Source organism: Triticum urartu, chromosome 7A (assembly GCF_056163025.1).
Source record: "Triticum urartu cultivar PI428250 chromosome 7A, HENAU_Tu73, whole genome shotgun sequence".
In the NCBI taxonomy this organism is placed as follows: Eukaryota; Viridiplantae; Streptophyta; class Magnoliopsida; order Poales; family Poaceae; genus Triticum; species Triticum urartu.
Window position 1 is genome coordinate 649,521,842 of NC_141879.1, and position 19,619 is coordinate 649,541,460.

Here is a 19,619-nt window from a genome sequence, read left to right on the forward strand (position 1 = left end):
TCACAGACGGCTGGGCCCCGCGCCCAGTCGGATTACCATTGTACCCCCGGGGGGTAGGCCTATATAAACCCCCCGGGGCACCCATGCAAAGGTTTCGACCCCCTGCTAGTTCTAGACACCACACAAGGAGAAGAAGCAAGCTAGCCATGCCCTTCTTCCTCCTCCCACCGAACAGCTCAAGGAGCATTGTGTAGCTACTTATCCATCTAGTGATCATGCGGAGACCCCGCAGAGCAGCAGTAGGGGTGTTATCTCCACGGAGAGCCCCGAAGCTGGGTAAGATTCGCCGGCGTGCATGTCTTCGCCTCATCCCGTTTCCAGGCACCGACGACGTCTTACTGGCTCCCACAACGATAAGCCACCCGTTGACATATGTCGCACCTACCACCCGACATTTAATGTCTTATGGTTCGGCCCTCGTAATACCATTATTCAAATTTTAACTATTCAAATTTGAAAACTAATGACACTAACAGAAAGTTTATAATGTTTTCTAAAACTGATGGCACTAACAGAAAGTTTATAATTTTTCTGACCTAAAAGCAAAAAGAATTAAAAAATAAAGCAAAAAACAAAAGAAAATAAATAATGCAAAAAACAAAACAAAAAAACAGGAAAAAACTATTTTTATAGTAAAGTTAATCACAAACTTGTGATTCACACAAATTTCAAAGAATTCAAATTTTAACTATTCAAATTTGAAAACTAATGACACTAACAAAAAGTTTATAATTTTTCTAAAACTAATGGCACTAACAGAAAGTTTATAATTTTGCTGACCTAAAAGCAAAAAGAATTAAAAAATGCAAAAAACAAAAGAAAATAAATAATGCAAAAAACAAAAAAAAACTGGAAAAAGTAAAGTTAATCACAAACTTGTGATTCAAACAAATTTCAAAGAATTCAAATATTAACTATTCAAATTTGAAAACTAATGGCACTAACAGAAAGTTTATAATTTTTCTAAAACTAATGGCACTAACAGAAAGTTTATAATTTTGCTCCTCACCCCTGGCCCATGACCATTAGTCCTGGTTTGTGCCACAAACTGGGACTAAAGGTTGGTCCTCGTTGCGGGCAGAGTTTAGTCCCACCTCGCCAACCGAAGGGGGCTCACACCGGTTTATAAGCCCTTCCCTCTCTGCCTTGTTGAGCTCCTCTCAAAGTGAAAATAGACGCCCTAATAGAGAACAGTTTAACCTAAATTCAGAGTGAATTTCTTTGAAATTCATAAAAATTTACTATGAATTTAGGTTAAATTTTCTCTATAAGCGCATCTATTCTCATTTTTTTAGTAAGTTAATCACAAACTTGTGATTCACACAAATTTCAAAGAATTCAAATTTTAACTATTTGTCACGACCGGGTTTTCCGGACATAAATTTCCAGAAAAGACCGTCGTGCTCATCAGCCCCAGGATTACTGTTAGCTGATGAGGCTCAAACTGGATACAGAAATCTCAAGCAAAATACAAAATATGGAGTACAAGACCATTCTGGCCTGTGAGTACAACAATTGGGTTTCTAGTGGTCAATGGCGGAAGCGGTTTGTGAGACATCAGTGTCTATGGGACTCCATTTCCCACGGGAACAGCTGACCAGGTTAACTCCTATCTTCGCGAGGCTGCTATCACCGTTGCTTAGGTCTCGAGGCTGTCATCGCCACGCTCCTCTCCAAGCAAGCAATCGGGCCAAGACAATAGCCAGGGACAAGCCAGTGAGTACTTTGAATGTACTCGCAAACATTAAGAACACAGGTATAATATAATTGATAATCATGCGCAAAAAATATATATTTTATGATCACATCGTCAGTCATAAATAAAATATCTTTTAAGTATGTAAGCAGGTTATTTATATGCAACATGAGTAAGCAATAAAAGAGGGAATAAAATGCCACACTCGGGCGTCTTAGCGACACCACATAAAGGGCTTTAAAAGAAATGCCACAGTCGGGCGTCTGAGCGACACCACATAAAGGGCTTTAAAAGAAATGCCACAGTCGGGCGTCTGAGCGACACCACATAAAGGGCTTTAAAAGAAATGCCACAGTCGGGCGTCTGAGCGACACCACATAAAGGGCTTTAAAAGAAATGCCACAGTCGGGCGTCTGAGCGACACCACATAAAGGGCTTTAAAAGAAATGCCACAGTCGGGCGTCTGAGCGACACCACATAAAGGGCTTTAAAAGAAATGCCACAGTCGGGCGTCTGAGAGACACCACATAAAGGGCTTTAAAAGAAATGATCACAATGAAAATCCAGGAGGTAGAACCGTCCCAGGGATACTCAATAATAAAAATAATGCCAACAGGTTAGTCCATAATAAAATAACAATCATGGTTCTCACAAGTAATCAGTCAGTATCCAAGTTTGGTTTAGCTATATCTCCTCCGAAGACTGACACTAAGACCAACACTTGACCCATCCCAGACTGTAATCCTTACTCATGGACACGGCTATTCGAATAGGTTTAATCTCTGCAGAGGGTGTACTCTTTACCCACGAGTAACGGATTCCTTTAGTCCATCGGGACTAATTCCGTCTACGGTCTTTTAGTTGAAAACACGCCTAACTTGCACACACCAGCTTAACTCACCGGTGTCTGGAATCACCCACGACACCTGTTAAGCAAAACTCTAATTGGGGAGGCTACAACCTCGCGTAGCATGGGATCAAATTTATATCGCGCGCTCTAAGGGGTGGCCTCCCCTCTCGGTCTCAACCGGAAACACCCATGCCCCCGGACCAGGTGGCATGCCTAACGGCTACAACCGATATCTTCCACCATGGCCTCTCTGTACGGTGTGTGCTTAAAAGGGGTTGACGACTTACTGAACCATACCCTACCTGCGGCAGGGACAAGTGGTAGTACATAGCATGTATGGGGGTTACTGGAAACAAGACTCGATCTACGGTCGACTCAGGAGGTTTATAAATTCCTTGCATGACCTGTAACAAATATATTTCAATCAACAAAATCACCACTCAATATACCTTACCATGCCATACCGGACATAACCGTCCCGACGGGGACCGGCGACAAGCTCACGCCTACCCAAGGCCGAGGCTTTCCCGGATTCCTTTCCGGCATGTATGCAAGGCACATGAGGATGATTACCATCACAATAATATTCATTCCCAACAGCAAGGAAATCACTAACATGCTTCCATGCAAATGATCATGTCACATGAAATAACAAGTCCTTCGAAATAAGGTGGTGTTATAAACGTGTCAAATAACACACCAAAAACATTATGCCAGGGTTCAGAATGCTTGCCTTTAAGTTGTGGAGGGGTGGGGGTGCTCTCCAAATTTTTTGAAAGTTTCTTCTCTCTCTCCAAAAATCCTATTTAAAATATATTTGAATTAACACACATTTCAAAAATAGTACAAAAAAGTTGTTTGGAAAATTTTCAAATAAATCTTAAAATAAACTAGACATTATTTGAGAGATGTAGGAAAAAGAATCAATTCATTTGGAGTTATATTTAAAAAGTTATAGCCAGTCAAAGTTCTGGTCAAATCTGTTATTTAAATTAAAACAGAAAAGAAAACGTTTCGGAGGGGAATACGCTTTCGGAGCGGGGAAAACGTACTGGGCGGATTACGCCTTCACTTAACCCACGGGGATAGGCGCAGGGTCACTGACAGTGGGTCCAAGGGGCCCACTAGTCAGGTTTGACTAGTCTTTCTCCCCCTCCTTCCCCTGTTCCGAGCGGAGGCGGAGCTCAGGCGATCGTCGCCGGCGACTGGCAGCTCTTCGCGGGGCCCCGAGGGAGGGGATGGATCCGCCACTCCAGTGCGGTCCTCCCGGTGGTTGCCAGGCCGGTGGGGACGGAGGGAGCTGCCGGCGGCGAGCTTCGCGGCGGACGGAGAGCTTCGGGAGCGGAGTGGTTTTGGGGCAACGGTGGATTCCCATCAAAATCGAGTAGGGGAATGTGTTCAAGGGAGGATGTGGAGGTTCCTGGCGAAGAGAACGGAGAGTGGGAGGCCCTGGTGGTGCCGAATTGACCGGGGCGGTGGCGGCGGCAGCAGTTGCCGGAGACGAGGAAGGAGACTTCCCCGGGTTGAATGCAAGCTAGGGGAGCGCCAATGGGGTGGCCTGAGGTTGCCTGCGTGCTCGGGGAAGCTCGGGGGCCTCCCTTTATAGCTCGTCGAGGTCGGTTCCGCGGCGGCGGATGAGGATGCCGGCGAACCGCCTCTCTATAGCTTGCAGGGCAACGTGGTGTGGCTTGGGATGACGGCAAGAGCTAGTGGACGAGTGGGCACTGCTCCAGGGGCCAGGTGGCGAGCGGGAGTGGCTTTGGCGGCGCCGACATGGGCAGAGGCTGTCGGGCGGCGGCGGCGGCTAGCGCTTGGCCTGTCGGGCGCGGCGGGGGCTGCTTGGCGTGTTGCGGTGAGAAGGGGAGCGCGTGGTGAGGTGCTGCAGAGCGGGCCAAAGCCGTGGGGCCAGCGTGTCGGCTCGGGCGCGGGTCGTGCAATACGCGCGCTCTGCTCGCGCTCCGGGCGTGCACGGGACGTGTTCGACACTATGCCAGAGCACGCTAGAGGTCGCGGTCGAGGCTGGCAATTAACAGACCCAGGTTAGGAGCAACTGGGAGCCTAGTGGACATGCTTGTTTGATCAGAGGTGCAAGCCCACAGTGCAATGCCAAAACTCATGTTAAAACTGGTCATGCTCTCCAGGTGCTCGACAAAATGCCACAGGCACCTAGGCATCTCTTGGGGTGGCCAAAACTTCTAGATGGTGGTCTCTTTAGATGAATAAGAGGGTGGTAAGGTTGGTTTGCCAAAAGCAGAAACTTGTTAGTGCAAGTTTTGCAAAACTTCAATTCTGGACAGGAAATAAATGACATTATTTCATGAACCAAAATTAATCCAATGGGTGCATGCTCCTGGATTTAGAGGTTTAACATGGAGGACTACAAGTAGGAGAAAGAATCAAGGGTTAAAGAGCAAGCAAAAATATAGTTGCTGTACAAACCATCATGTTGGACCAGAATGAAGATGAGGTTGATTCACTCAAAATTTGCAAATAACATTACTGGGTTTTTTCATAAAGTTGAATCATATGCTACTACCAATATCCCATAATTTTGGTGGAGGCTAGAAAGAAATATTTAAATGGGTTGTAGTGCAAATTGCACTATGGACCAGAGAAGGAAAATTGAGTGTAGAGCTCAAAATATTTCATAAAATAAAGATGTTTTTGCACAAAAGTGATTTAAAAACATCACATGACATCTCCAAATTTTGGTTGGAATTTTAAGTGAATTTATCAAATGGTTGTAGTTCAAATAAGGCCATTTAACCTTAAAAATCCATTCTTCAAGAAAATAAAGATCAAGCAACTTAATTATTTAATTAGTTATATTAAATAAGGAAAAATTTCTCTTGAGAGATTAAATATGTCCAATGACATATTTTAAAAGTTTTCTCTTTGGGAAAAACTCATCATAACAGGGAAGGAAATGATTTAAAAATCAAAATGGAGCTTAGAAATTCAAAGTTTTAATTCCTGGCAAAATTTTTAATTCATTAAAACAAGGCCAAATTTTTGGGGTGTCACACTATTCAAATTTGAAAACTAATGGCACTAACAGAAAGTTTATAATTTTTCTAAAACTAATGGCACTAACAGAAAGTTTATAATTTTGCTAACCTAAAAGCAAACAGAATTAAAAATTAAAGCAAAAAACGAAAGAAGATAAATAATGCAAAAAACAAATCAAAAAAACAGGAAAAAAACTGTTTTTATAGTAAAGTTAATCACAAAATAAAATAAATAAAGCAACAAAGAAAACAAAGAAACTAAAAAAGTGTTTTCAAATTTGAAAACTAATGGCACTAACAGAAAGTTTATAATTTTTCTAAAACTAAAAGCAAAAAGAATAAAAAATAAAGCAAAAAACAAAAGAAAATAAATAATGCAGAAAACAAAACAAAAAAACTGGAAAAAATAGCAACAATAAGTATTTTGTTGTAAGTAGAAACAAAATAAAATAAATAAAGCAACAAAGAAAACAAAAAAACAAAAAAGTGTTTTCAAATTTGAAAACTAATGACATTAACAAAAAGTTTATAATTTTTATGAAACTAAAAGCATAAAGAATTAAAAAATAAAGCAAAAAACAAAAGAAAATAAAATAAATAAAGCAACCAAAAAACAAAAAAGTGCCACCTACTGGGCCCCACGGCCTGAATACGACTAGAAACCCATCCAAGGGCCAGGATTCAGGCCCGCACGAGGCCTAGTAGGCCCACAGGCATAGCAGTGACAATTAGGCCCGTAAGCCTGCAATGGAGAGAAGCTCGAGAGGGGTGCGGCAGTGGGGCTTATAAACCACTCTGCACCCCTCTCAACTAGCGAGGTGGGGCTAAACTTTCGACGCCGTAGCCGCACAAGGCCTTTGGTCCCGGTTGGTGGCACCAACCGGGACCAAAGGCCCCCGCTTCCCGCCCTTTGGGTTGCTGAAAAGAGGCCTTTGGTCCCGGTTGGTGGCACCAACCGGGACTAATGCCCACCTTTAGTCCCGGTTGCTGCCACGAACCGGGACTAAAGGCTCTGCTATATAAGTCCACACTTAGGAAATTTTCACTGTCATCTTGTAGTTGTCGCCCCCGCCGACGCCAACGCCGCCAGGCTGCCCCGACGCCGCCCGCCCCCGTCGTCGCCGTCACCCGCGCCCCTGCCCCGACGCGCGCCGCCCCGGCCCGCCCCCATCGCCGTCGCCCGCGTCCCTGCCCCGACGCGCGCAGCCCCGGCCCGCCCTCGCCGTCGCCCGCGCCGGCCCCTTCCCCGACGCACGCCGCCCCGGCCCGCCGTCGCCGTCGCCCGCGCCCCCTACCCCGAGCGCGCGCCCACTGCCCCGTCGCCATCCTCGCGCCGACCCCGCGATCCTCCTGGTCCGGCCGGCGCCCTCCCTAGCTAGCATTTTTTCATATATATGCTTTTTTTTCTTATATATGCTTGTTTTTTATATATATGTATATATGTTCTCTGTGTATATATATGTTCATGTATATATGCAAAAGATAGTTTTTTAGAAAAATTAGGATTTTTTGTTCATAGATTTTTTTGGTGATATTAATTATTGTAAATATGCAAATGTTTGTATATTCATATGAACAATGAATTAGGCAATACTACTTCATGTATTTTTAAGAAGGAAGAAGAAGAAAAAGAATGAGAGGAAAAAGGAAATAAGAAGAGGAAGAAAGGAGAAGAAGAGGGGAGAGGAAGACGAGGAGAAATAAATAAGAAGAAGAAAAAAGAAGAAAAAGAAGAGGAGAAGAAGAAAGGAATAGAGGAGAAGAAGAGAAAAATAGAATATATATTCTATTTTCTCTTTTCTCCTCTATTCCTTTCTTCTTCTCCTCTTTTTTTTTCTTCTTTTTTTTCTTCGACACGTTGGGGGGGGGGGGTCGATATACCCCCTCCCGATAACTTCAACACGAGGGGGGGGGTCGATATACCCCCTCCCCGATAATATTATTCGCTCATATTTTTTTCATAGCATTATTTCCATGTATATATGTATGTGGCTATGTATGTATAGATGGATAGCATTTTTTTCCATGTATGTATGTCATTGTCGATATACCGCCTCCCCGTTAACTTCGACAGGAGGGGGGTCGATATAACCCTCCCCGATAACTTCGACATGAGGGGGGGTCGATATACCCCCTCCCTAATAACTTCGACATGAGGGGGGTCGAGAACTAGTTTAGGGGGTCGAGGGTTGAGAACTAGTTTAGGGGGTCAAGGGTCGAGAACATCGGACATTCATGAGAGAGGCGAGGAAGAAGGGGAAGAAGAGGGAGAAGAAGAGGAGAGGAAGAAGAGGAAGTCTTCTCCTCTATTCTTTCTTCTCTTCTTTTTTCTTCTTCTTCTTCCTATATGTATTAGTTTTTTTATTTAGGTTGTTAATTAGTAGATAATAATTTTGTTCATATATTTATGGATGCATGTGATATGTATGTATGTATGTATCGGGTATGTCGTTGTCGATATATCCCCTACCCGATAACTTCGACATGAGGGGGGTCGAGAGGGGGTCTAGGGTCGCCGAGGGGTCGAGGGTCGTCGAACATGAGAGGAAGAAGAGGATAAAAAAAGAAGAGGAAGAAGAAGAAAAAAAAAGAGGAGAAGAAAGAATAGAGGAGTTCTTCTCCTCTATTCTTTCTTCTCCTCTTTTTTTTCTTCTTCTTCCTCTTTTTTTATCGGGAACGAGGGTCGTCGAGGGTCGCCGAGCGGTAGAGGAAACCCTAAATAGCAAGTATCATCGGTGTGAGATACATGTGGCCGTCGGTGTCGGACAGTACATCCACGTCCCACAAGTGACGCGGGCTTCGACGCCCACGTCACTTGTGGGACCTGGATGTACTGTCCGACACCGATGGCCACATGTATCTCACACCCACGATACTTGCTATTTAGGGTTTCCTCTATCGTTCGGCGACCCTCGACGACCCTCGTTTCCGATAAAAAAGAGGAAGAAGAAGAAAAAAGAGAGGAGAAGAAAGATTTCTTCTTCTCTTTTATTCTTCTTCTTCTTCCTCTTTATTTTATCGGGAACGAGGGTCGTCAAGGGTCAGGGTCGCCGAGCGGTAGAGGAAACCCTAAATAGCAAGTATCGTCGATGTGAGATACATGTGGCCGTCGGTGTCGGACACTACATCCACGTCCCACAAGTGACGTGGGCGTCGAAGCCTGCGTCACTTGTGGGATGTGGATGTACTGTCCGACACCGACGGCCACATGTATCTCACACCCACGATACTTGCTATTTAGGATTTCCTCTACCGCTCGGTGACCCTTGACGACCCTCGTTCCCGATAAAAAAAAGAGGAAGAAGAAAAAAAGAGGAGAAGAAAGAATAGAGGAGTTCTTACTCCTCTATTCTTTCTTCTCCTCTTTTTTTTCTTCTTCCTCTTCTTTTTTAATCCTTGAAGCGTTGTCGAGGCCACCCCAAACCCTAGAGAAGCAGCGTCGAGGCCACTAATTAATATTAGTTCTACGTTTGCCACTAATATATCCATCTGTCATGTTTGAATAATAATTGCCATGTTGTCAATATTTGTAGAAACTATGGACACCGTCCGAGACGAAGTACAAGAAGAGTTGTTGGGGGACATAATCGCACGAGGAAGTGATGCCGTCTGCTCTTTGTTTCTCAACGACACCGATGGTCTAGAAGCAGCTGGCTATGATTATGATGGCTCCGATGACCTAATGCCGGTGCAAGAAGGAGACCGTGAGGACGGCTCCGGTGACCCAATGCCGGTGCAAGAAGGAGACCGTGATGACGTCTCCGGTGACCGAACTGAGTCCAGCCAGGTATATATATTAGTTAAGCTTCTGCTGACTAGCTAATTGATGCATTCATTGTTTTGGTATGTACACATATTTATTAAGTCTTTGTTCTTTTTTCTAGCCCTCCGGATTGAGCACAACTTCAGTAAAGAGACGAGGCCCGAAGAAAAAGTTGAGCTCGGTTGAAAAGTTTGAGATCATAGCAATCACGCCCGACGGCCAACCGATTGAACCCCTCCGGACAAAGAGCGCATTTGTTGCTCAGTGCGGGGTTTTGGTTAGGGACAAGATCCCGATCAGCATCCAGCAATGGTTAAAGCTGGCCACAGAAGACCGTGAGGTGTCTTATGTCTATGATATGCAGAAAAATGATCTTTGGACTGAGCTGAAGTCAAATTTCACCCTACCACCAGAGGATGATCCGGAGAAGCCAGTTAAAGAGAAATTAATCAAGTCTTTTGCTCTTAAGAGGATGTCAGAACTATTCAGGAGGTGGAAGAAAGAGCTGAATAAGTTTGTCGAAAATAAAGAGACACCAGAATTCAAGGGCAGATATGAGAAGATCAGAGATCACTGGCCCGCATTTGTGGCCCACAAGACATCGGAAAAGAGTAAGAAGATGTTGGCGACAAACAAGCAAAATGCTGTGAAGAAGAAGCATCACCATCGCACGGGGTCAGGTGGCTACCTCATAGCCCGACCTAAGTGGGCCAAGACTGAGAATGATCTGGTTGATAAAGGGATCGAACCAGAGACAATTAGCTGGCCAGACCGTTGCCGGACTTGGTTCTTCGGGGCTGGCGGAACCTTGGACCCTGTATCAGGGAAGTGCATTTGGACGAACGATCAAATGGACATACCAGTCAAGAAGCTTCAGCAGTATATCGAAGCAGCGCAGCAAGGGACGTTCTTTCCAGACAGAGAGAACAGCGAGCTCACAATGGCCCTCGAGAATCCTGAGCACCCTGGACGGACACGAGGCACGCCAGGCTCTATTTCGTGGAAGGTTGGTTTTCCGGACGCAGGCGGTTACAAATGCCAGGAGAGGAGGAAAAACGTGCAGCAGACCCAAATGTAGGTGCTCCAAGCTAGGATACAAGCGATAGAGGAACGAGAAGCAAATCGCAGCAAACGAACTGCCGAAGCTTCCCCCGAAGCTACCCCGCCATCTCAGCAGAGAAGTAACGTGGCTTCCACCGAGCTGCTTTAGCCGGAGCATGCCTTGACGGCTCCTGCCAGCTATCCCGTGGATGCTATCACGGAGTCCCAAAATTGCCACCTTATGACGCAATGGATGAATTTGAAGGTCAAGGCGGCTGTTAGCTCTGTTTATCATACTGAACCCGGCGCAACTTTTCACTGCCGGCCGATTCCAGAAGGATATGCTAGGATGATGGTGGATGAAATAACGGAGGGATTTGAGGACCTCCAGCTTGACCACTCTACCGGTGAAGGGGAGACTAGGCTGGGTTCTGCTCTGAAGACTCCATGCCTATGGTGGAAGGAGCTCATCAACCTTCCGAACTGGACGCCTCCGCCTCCTCCTCCTCTGGCAAGTCAGGGCACTCTGCCTCCTCCACCGCCTCCTCCTCCAGCAAGTCAGGGCACTCCGCCTCCTCCACCGCCTCCTCCTCCGGCGAGTGATGATCAGGGCACTCGGCCGGCTCCTTCTCCGGCGTGTGGCGGCACTCCGCCTCCTTCTCCGCCTGCGCCAGCGCGCCCGAGCAGCCAGCCTCCTCCTTCTCCGCCTCGTCAGCAAGGGCGGAAGAGACCTGCCGCCGCTCCGGCTGCTCCGGCGCGTCGTAGTCCTTCTCCTCCGCCTCGTAAGCAAGTAAAGAAGACAACCGCTCCGTCTGCTCTGCCGGCGTCTAGCAGTACAGCCAGAGGCGGGAGGACATATAGATTCAGTCCATCTCTGAAGACTCCAGAGAAGTTACCATACGAGAGGACCCCGGAGGAGAACGCCGAGATCGCACGAGAAGAAGTGAGGAACTATTTTGGAGGGGTGAACGCAAAGAAACATCCACCTCAGAGGAGAAGGTAGATCCGGTGAAAGAGAAGCACACTCTGGCTGCCCTGACAAAACCACCCAAGTCTCTTCCGAAAGGAAACTATGAGCGCATTATTGGAAAGGAATTTGCTGAAGCGGAGCGGTCGGGAAGTACTGTCAGTGATCAAAGGCTGAAAGAACGACAAGCTAGGAAACAAATTGCCCAGCTTGGCAGACAAGCGAAGCAATCGTGCCCCCCGCTCAAGGTGCCTAGAGACATCGTCGCTAATGATCCGAGGATGGTGCCCGGTTATAGCAATCTTGGCGATTACCTGCCCGACGATGTACATTATGATTTCATGGAGGTGCAGATACAAAGATACGAGTACGGGAAGCCTCTCGTCAAAGATGAAAGATCTCTATCAACGATGATGCGAAGATTGCATGATTGGTACTTGAAAATCTGCAGAGAGTCTGGGGGGAGGAGTACTTTGCATGATTGGCAACTTGGGTTACGTTGGCTCCCGTACGCTTAGCTTATCCGGTGTGCCCTGAGAACGTGATATGTGCAGCTCATATCGGGATTTGTCGGCACAACAGGTGGTCTTGCTGGACTTGTTTTACCATTGTCGAGGTTGTCTTGTAATCGGGATGCCGAGTCTGATCGGATTGTCTTGGGAGAAGGAATATCCTTCATTGACCATGAGAGCTTGTGATAGGCTAAGTTGGGACACTCCTATAGGGATTTGAACTTTCGAAAGCCGTGTCCGTGGTTATGGGCAGATGGGAATTTGTTAATGTCCGGTTGTAGAAAACCTGAAGTTGATCTTAATTAAAATACATCAACCGCGTGTGTTACCGTGACGGTCTCTTTCCGGCAGAGTTCGGGAAGTGAACACGGTGTTGGAGTTATGCTTGACGTAGGTTGTTCTAGGATCACTTCTTGATCATAGTTTCTCGACCGTGCTTTTGCCTTCTCTTCTCGCTGTCATTTTGCGTATGTTAGCCACCATATATGCTAGTCGCTTGCTGCAAATCCACCTCACATACCTTTACCCTTCCTATAAGCTTAAATAGTCTTGATCACGAGGGTGTGAGATTGCTGAGTCCCCGTGACTCACAGATACTTCCAAAACCAGTTTGCAGGTGCCGACGAAATTGTGCACGTGACGCAACCAGACTGAAGGAGGAGATCGATGAAGATCGTGTTCGTTATGTTGTTCCGTTTCCAGTTGATCAGTAGTGGAGCCCAGTTGGGACGATCGGGGATCTGTGTAGTATTTGGGGTAGTCTTCTTTTATTTTGGTTCTGTAGTCGGACCTTGAGTGTATTTGGATGATGTAATGCTTTATTCATGTATTATGTGAAGTGGCGATTGTAAGCCAACTATGTACCTTTCCCTTTATTGTATGACATGGGTTGTTTGCGAAGATTACCTCACTTGCGACATTGATTTCAATGCGGTTATGCCTCTAATTCGTGCTTTGACACGTGGGAGATATAGCCGCATTGAGGGCATTACAATTTTCCACTTTTATATTATTTTTGGGACTAACCTATTAACCGGAGGCCCAACCCAGAATTGCTGTTTTTTTTGCCTATTTTAGTGTTTCGGATAAACAGAATATCAAACGGAGTCCAAATGGAATAAAATCTTCGGGAACGTGATTTTCTCACCGAACGTGATCCAGGAGACTTGGACCCTACTCCAGGGGTTCAAAGAGGAGGCCACGAGGGTGGGGGGCGTGCCCCTCTAGGGCGCCCCCTGCCTCTTGGGCCCCTTGGTGCTCCACCGATGTACTCCTTCCTCCTATATATACACACGTACCCCCAAACGATCAGAACAGGAGCCAAAAACCTAATTCCACCGCCGCAACTTTCTGTATCCAGGAGATCCCATCTTGGGGCTTGTTCCGGAGCTCCACCGGGAGAGGGCCGTCATCACGGAAGGCTTCTACATCATCCTAGCCTCTCCGATGAAGTGTGAGTAGTTTACCTCAGACCTTCGGGTCCATAGTTAGTAGCTAGATGGCTTCTTCTCTCTCTTTAAATCTCAATACAAAGTTCTCCCCCTCTCTTGTGGAGATCTATTCGATGTAATCTTCTTTTTGCGGTGTGTTTGTTGAGACCGATGAATTGTGGGTTTATGATCAAGTCTATCTATGAATAATATTTGAATCTTATCTGAATTCTTTTATGTATGATTGGTTATCTTTGCAAGTCTCTTCAAATTATCCGTTTGGTTTGGCCAACTAGAGTGGTAGTTCTTGCCATGGGAGAAGTGCTTAGATTTGGGTTCGATCTTGCGGTGTCTTTACCCAGTGATAGAAGGGGCAGCAAGGCACGTATTGTATCGTTGCCATCGAGGATAATAAGATGGGGTTTATTTTATATTGCATGAATTTATCTCTCTACATCATGTCATCTTGCTTAAGGCGTTACTCTGTTTTTAACTTAATACTCTAGATGCATGCTGGATAGCGGTCGATGAGTGGAGTAATAGTAGTAGATGCAGAATCTTCTCGATCTACTTTTCACGGACATGATGCCTATATACATGATCATGCCTAGATATTCTCATAACTATGCTCAATTCTGTCAATTGCTCAACAGTAATTTGTTCACCCACCGTAGAATACTTATGCTCTTGAAAGAAGCCACTAGTGAAACCTATGGCCCCCGGGTCTATTCTCATGATATCAATCTCCATCACTTTAATCTTGCCTTGCTTTTTTACTTTGCTTTTACTTTTTAATTTGCATCTTTATACCAAAAATACCAAAAATATTATATCTATCAGATCTCACTCTCGTAAGTGACCGTGAAGTGATTGACAACCCCTAATCGCGTTGGTTGCGAGTAGCTATCGCTTTGTGCAGGTACGAGGGACTTAAGCGTGGCCTCCTACTGGATTGATACCTTGGTTCTCAAAAACTGAGGGAAATACTTACGCTACTCTGCTGCATCATCCCTTCCTCTTCGGGGAAAACCAATGCAAGCTCAAGACGTAGCAAGAAGGATTTCTGGCGCCGTTGCCAGGGAGTCTACGCAAAAAGTCAACATACCAAGTACCCATCACAATCCCTATCTCTCGCATTACATTATTTGCCATTTGCCTCTCGTTTTCCTCTCCCCCCAATTCACCCTTGCCGTTTTATTCGCCCTCTCTCTCTATCCTCCCTCTCTATTAGCCTCTTTTGCCTGTTTGCTCTTGTTTGCTTGTGTGCTAGTTTGCTTGCTTGTCGTTATGTCTGAAATTGGGGAAGTTATCACCAATACGGGTGATAACAATATCATGGAAAATTCTGATGCTCCTACTGAAGAACCCCCTACCTACCATACAAAAAGATTTCGAATCGGTAGTGGTAATATTATTGGAAAATGAGTTATTCAAGATTTCTTTACTTGTGCCGGTGCTTTGCCCTCTATGGGCGGTTCTATTCTCCATAGAACTAGTAGTCTTGCTGACGCTATTTCCATGCTTATCATTGAACTTGAAAGGCAATTTATGCATATGCACCCATCTATACAAAGAGTTTTCCTAGAATTTTCTAATATCGAGCATTCCTCTGTTAAGCATGCCGCTACTATCTTTTTGGCTCATGAATTCAGATTTATAATAAAAGAAGCCAAAGAAATCTTTGCGCACTATATGGTGGATGCTGGTCGTCTTCCCATAGAATCTATCCTCTTCGATCAAGAAGAAATTATGCGCTTTCAATCTCCTGACTATGTTGCTTTTAATGAAAACCTCAAAAAAAAGGTGCCAACCAATGTTTTAATTGATAGAATCTCTGAACTTAATGATGATTTGGCTATTCGAAATAATGAGCTAGGATACTCTCTTGAGTCTAGGCTCACAAAGTTCTGTCAAAAGAATGCTTATAATGATGAATTGGTTGTACATTACGAAGGGCCGAAAGAGGAACCTATACCTCCTAAAATTGATCTTGGGGACTTCTGTCCTATTAAATTTAGCCCTTTCGATTACTTTTTCTTGCCTCAAAGAAAACTTACTTTTGCTTGCCACCGATCTATCTTATTACTACGGCAATACGTAGATCTATCCTCGCTTTTATTCCTAGCTAGGGGCGTTAAAAGATAGCGCTTGTTGGGAGGTAACCCAATTTTATTTTTATTCCTTGCTTTTTGATCCTTCTTATTAATAAATAAATTATTTAGCCTCTATTTCGGTTGTGTTTTTTGTTTTTAATTAGTGTTTTTGCCAAGTAGAACCGTTGGGAAGACTTGGGGAAAGTCTTGTTGAACTTGCTGTAAAAAACAGAAACTTTAGCGCTCACGAGAACTTCTGTCATTTTTATTTGAAGATCTATATTTAGTTAATTCTTTTTGAAGAAGATTAATAGATAAATTACTCACTTCCAGCAATTTATTTTAGAATTTTTGGGGTTCCAGATCTTGCGCTAGCTACAGATTACTACAGACTGTTCTGTTTTTGACAGATTCTGTTTTTCGTGTGTTGTTTGCTTATTTTGATGAATCTATGGCTAGTAAAATAGTTTATAATCCATAGATAAGTTGGAATACAGTAGGTTTAACACCAATATAAATAAAGAATGAGTTCATTACAGTACCTTGAAGTGGTCTTTTGTTTTCTTTCGCTAACGGAGCTCACGAGTTTTCTATTTTGAGTTTTGTGTTGTGAAGTTTTCAAGTTTTGGGTGAATTCTTTTGATGGATCATGGAACAAGGAGTGGCAAGAGCCTAAGCTTGGGGATGCCCATGGCACCCCCAACATAATCGAAGGACACCAAAAAGTCAAAGCTTGGGGATGTCCCGGAAGGCATCCCCTCTTTCGTCCACTTCCATCGGTAATTTACTTGGAGCTATATTTTTATTCACCAACATGATATGTGTTTTGGTTGGAGCGTCTTGTATTATTTGTGTCTTTGTGTCTTAGTATTCCACAATCATCCTTGCTGTACACACCTTTTGAGAGAGCCATACATGAATTAAAATTTGATGGAATACTCTATGTGCTTCACTTATATCTTTTGAGCTAAGTAGTTTTGCTCTATGTGCTTCACTTATATCTTTTGAGCTAAGTAGTTTTGCTCTATGTGCTTCACTTATATCTTTTGAGCTAAGTAGTTTTGCTCTATGTGCTTCACTTATATCTTTTGAGTGTTATAATTTTGCTCTATGTGCTTCACTTAGATCTTTTAGAGCATGGTGGTGGATTTGTTTTAAAGAAACTATTGATCTCTCATGCTTCACTTAAATTATTTTGAGAGTCTCTTAATAGCATGGTAATTTGCTTAATAATAATATGCTTGGTATTCAAGATTTGTGAAACTTTCTTTTGAGTGTGTTGAATACTAAGAAAAGATTGAAGCATGATAATTGTTTTGAGATATGGAGGTGATAATATTAAAGTCATGCTAGTTGAGTAGTTGTGAATTTAAAGAATACTTGTGTTAAAGTTTGTGATTCCTATAGCATGCACGTATGGTGAACCGTTATGTGACCAAGTCGGAGCATGATTTATTTATTGATTGTCTTCCTTATGAGTGGTGGTTGGGGACGAGCGATGGTCCTTTCCTACCAATCTATCCCCCTAGGAGCATGCTCGTAATACTTTGCTTTGATAACTTCTAGATTTTTGCAGTAAGTATATGAGTTCTTTATGACTAATGTTGAGTCCATGGATTATACGCACTCTCACCCTTCCACCTTTGCTAGCCTCTCTAATACCGCGCACCTTTCGCCGGTATAATACAACTACCATATACCTTCCTCAAAACAGCCACCATACCTACCTATTATGGCATTTCCATAGCCATTCCGAGATATATTTCCATGCAACTTTCCACCATATAGTTCATCATGACACATTCATCATTGTCATATTGCTTAGCATGATCATGTAGTTGACATAGTATTTGTGGCAAAGCCACCGTTCATAATTTCTTCATACTTGTCACTCTTGATTCATTGCATATCCCGGTACACCGCCGGAGGCATCCATATAGAGTCATACTTTGTTTTAGAATTGAGTTGTAATCATTGAGTTGTAAATAAATAAAAGTGTGATGATCATCATTCAATAGAGCATTGTCCCAATAAAAAAAGGCCAAAGAAAAAAAAGGAAGCCCCAAAAATAAAATAAATAAATAAATAAAAAGGGGCAATGCTACTATCTTTTTTTTCCACACTTGTGCTTCAAAGTAGCACCATGATATAGCAAGTCTCATATACTGTGCTTCAAAGTAGCACCATGTTCTTCATATAGAGAGTCTCATATGTTGTCACTTTCATATACTAGTGGGAATTTTACATTATAGAACTTGGCTTGTATATTCCAATGATGGGCTTCCTCAAAATTGCCCTAGGTCTTTGTGAGCAAGCAAGTTGGATGCACACCCACTTAGTTTCTTTTTGAGCTTTCATACATTTATAGCTCTAGTGCATCTGTTGCATGGCAATCCCTACTCACTCACATTGATATCTATTGATGGGCATCTCCATAGCCTGTTGATACGCCCAGTTGATGTGAGACTATCTTCCCCTGCCTTTTGTCTTCTCCACAACCACCATTCTATTCCACCTATAGTGCTATATCCATGGCTCACGCTCATGTATTGCGTGAAGATTGAAAAAGTTTTGAAAAAGTTAGAGTATGAAACAATTGCTTGGCTTGTCATCGGGGTTGTGCATGATTTAAATACTTTGTGTGGTGAAGATGGAGCATAGCCAGACTATATGATTTTGTAGGGATAACTTTCTTTGGCCATGTTATTTTGAGAAGACATAATTTCTTTGTTAGTATGCTTGAAGTATTATTATTTTTATGTCAATATAAACTTTTGTCTTGAATCTTTCTAATCTGAATATTCATACCACAATTAAGAAGTGCATTGAAATTATGCCAAGTAGCACTCCGCATCAAAAATTCTCTTTTTATCATTTACGTACTCGAGGACGAGTAGAAATTAAGCTTGGGGATGCCTCATACGTCTCCATCGTATCTATAATTTTTAATTGCTCCATGCTATATTACCTACTGTTTTGGACTATATTGGGCTTTAATTTCCACTTTTATATTATTTTTGGGACTAACCTATTAACCGGAGGCCCAGCCCAGAATTGCTGTTTTTTTGCCTATTTTAGTGTTTCGGATAAACAGAATATCAAACGGAGTCCAAACGGAATAAAATCTTCGGGAACGTGATTTTCTCACCGAACGTGATCGAGGAGACTTGGACCCTACTCCAGGGGGTCAAAGAGGAGGTGTTCACACTACCTGGATTGGAATTGGTTCTATCGAGATATACTGACTACGAGGGTGGGGGGCGCCCCCCTGCCTCGTGGGCCCCTCGGTGCTCCACCGACGTACTCCTTCCTCCTATATATACACACATACCCCCAAACGATCAGAACAGGAGCCAAAAACCTAATTCCACCGCTGCAACTTTTTGTATCCACGAGATCCCATCTTGGGGCCTGTTCCGGAGCTCCGTCGGAAGAGGGCCGTCATCACGGAGGGCTTCTACATCATCCTAGCCTCTCCGATGAAGTGTGAGTAGTTTAGCTCAGACCTTTGGGTCCATAGTTAGTAGCTAGATGGCTTCTTCTCTCTCTTTGAATCTCAATACAAAGTTCCCCCCCTCTCTTGTGGAGATCTATTCGGTGTAATCTTCTTTTTGCGGTGTGTTTGTTGAGACCGATGAATTGTGGGTTTATGATCAAGTCTATCTATGAATAATATTTGAATCTTCTCTGAATTCTTTTATGTATGATTGATTATCTTTGCAAGTCTCTTCGAATTATCCGTTTGGTTTGGCCAACTAGATTGGTAGTTCTTGCCATGGGAGAAGTGCTTAGCTTTGGGTTCGATCTTGCAGTGTCCTTACCCAGTGACAGAAGGGGCAGCAAGGCACGTATTGTATCGTTGCCATCAAGGATAACAAGATGGGGTTTATTTCATATTGCATGAATTTATCTCTCTACATCATGTCATCTTGCTTAAGGCGTTACTCTGTTTTTAACTTAATACTCTAGATGCATGCTGGATAGCGGTCGATGAGTGGAGTAATAGTAGTAGATACAGAATTGTTTTGATCTACTTATTACGGACGTGATGCCTATATACATGATCATGCCTAGATATTCTCATAACTATGCTCAATTCTGTCAATTGCTCAACAGTAATTTGTTCACCCACCGTAGAATACTTATGCTCTTGAGAGAAGCCACTAGTGAAACCTATGGCCCCCAGGTCTATTCTCATCATATCAATCTCCATCACTTTAATCTTGCTTTGCTTTTTTTACTTTGCTTTTTTACTTTTT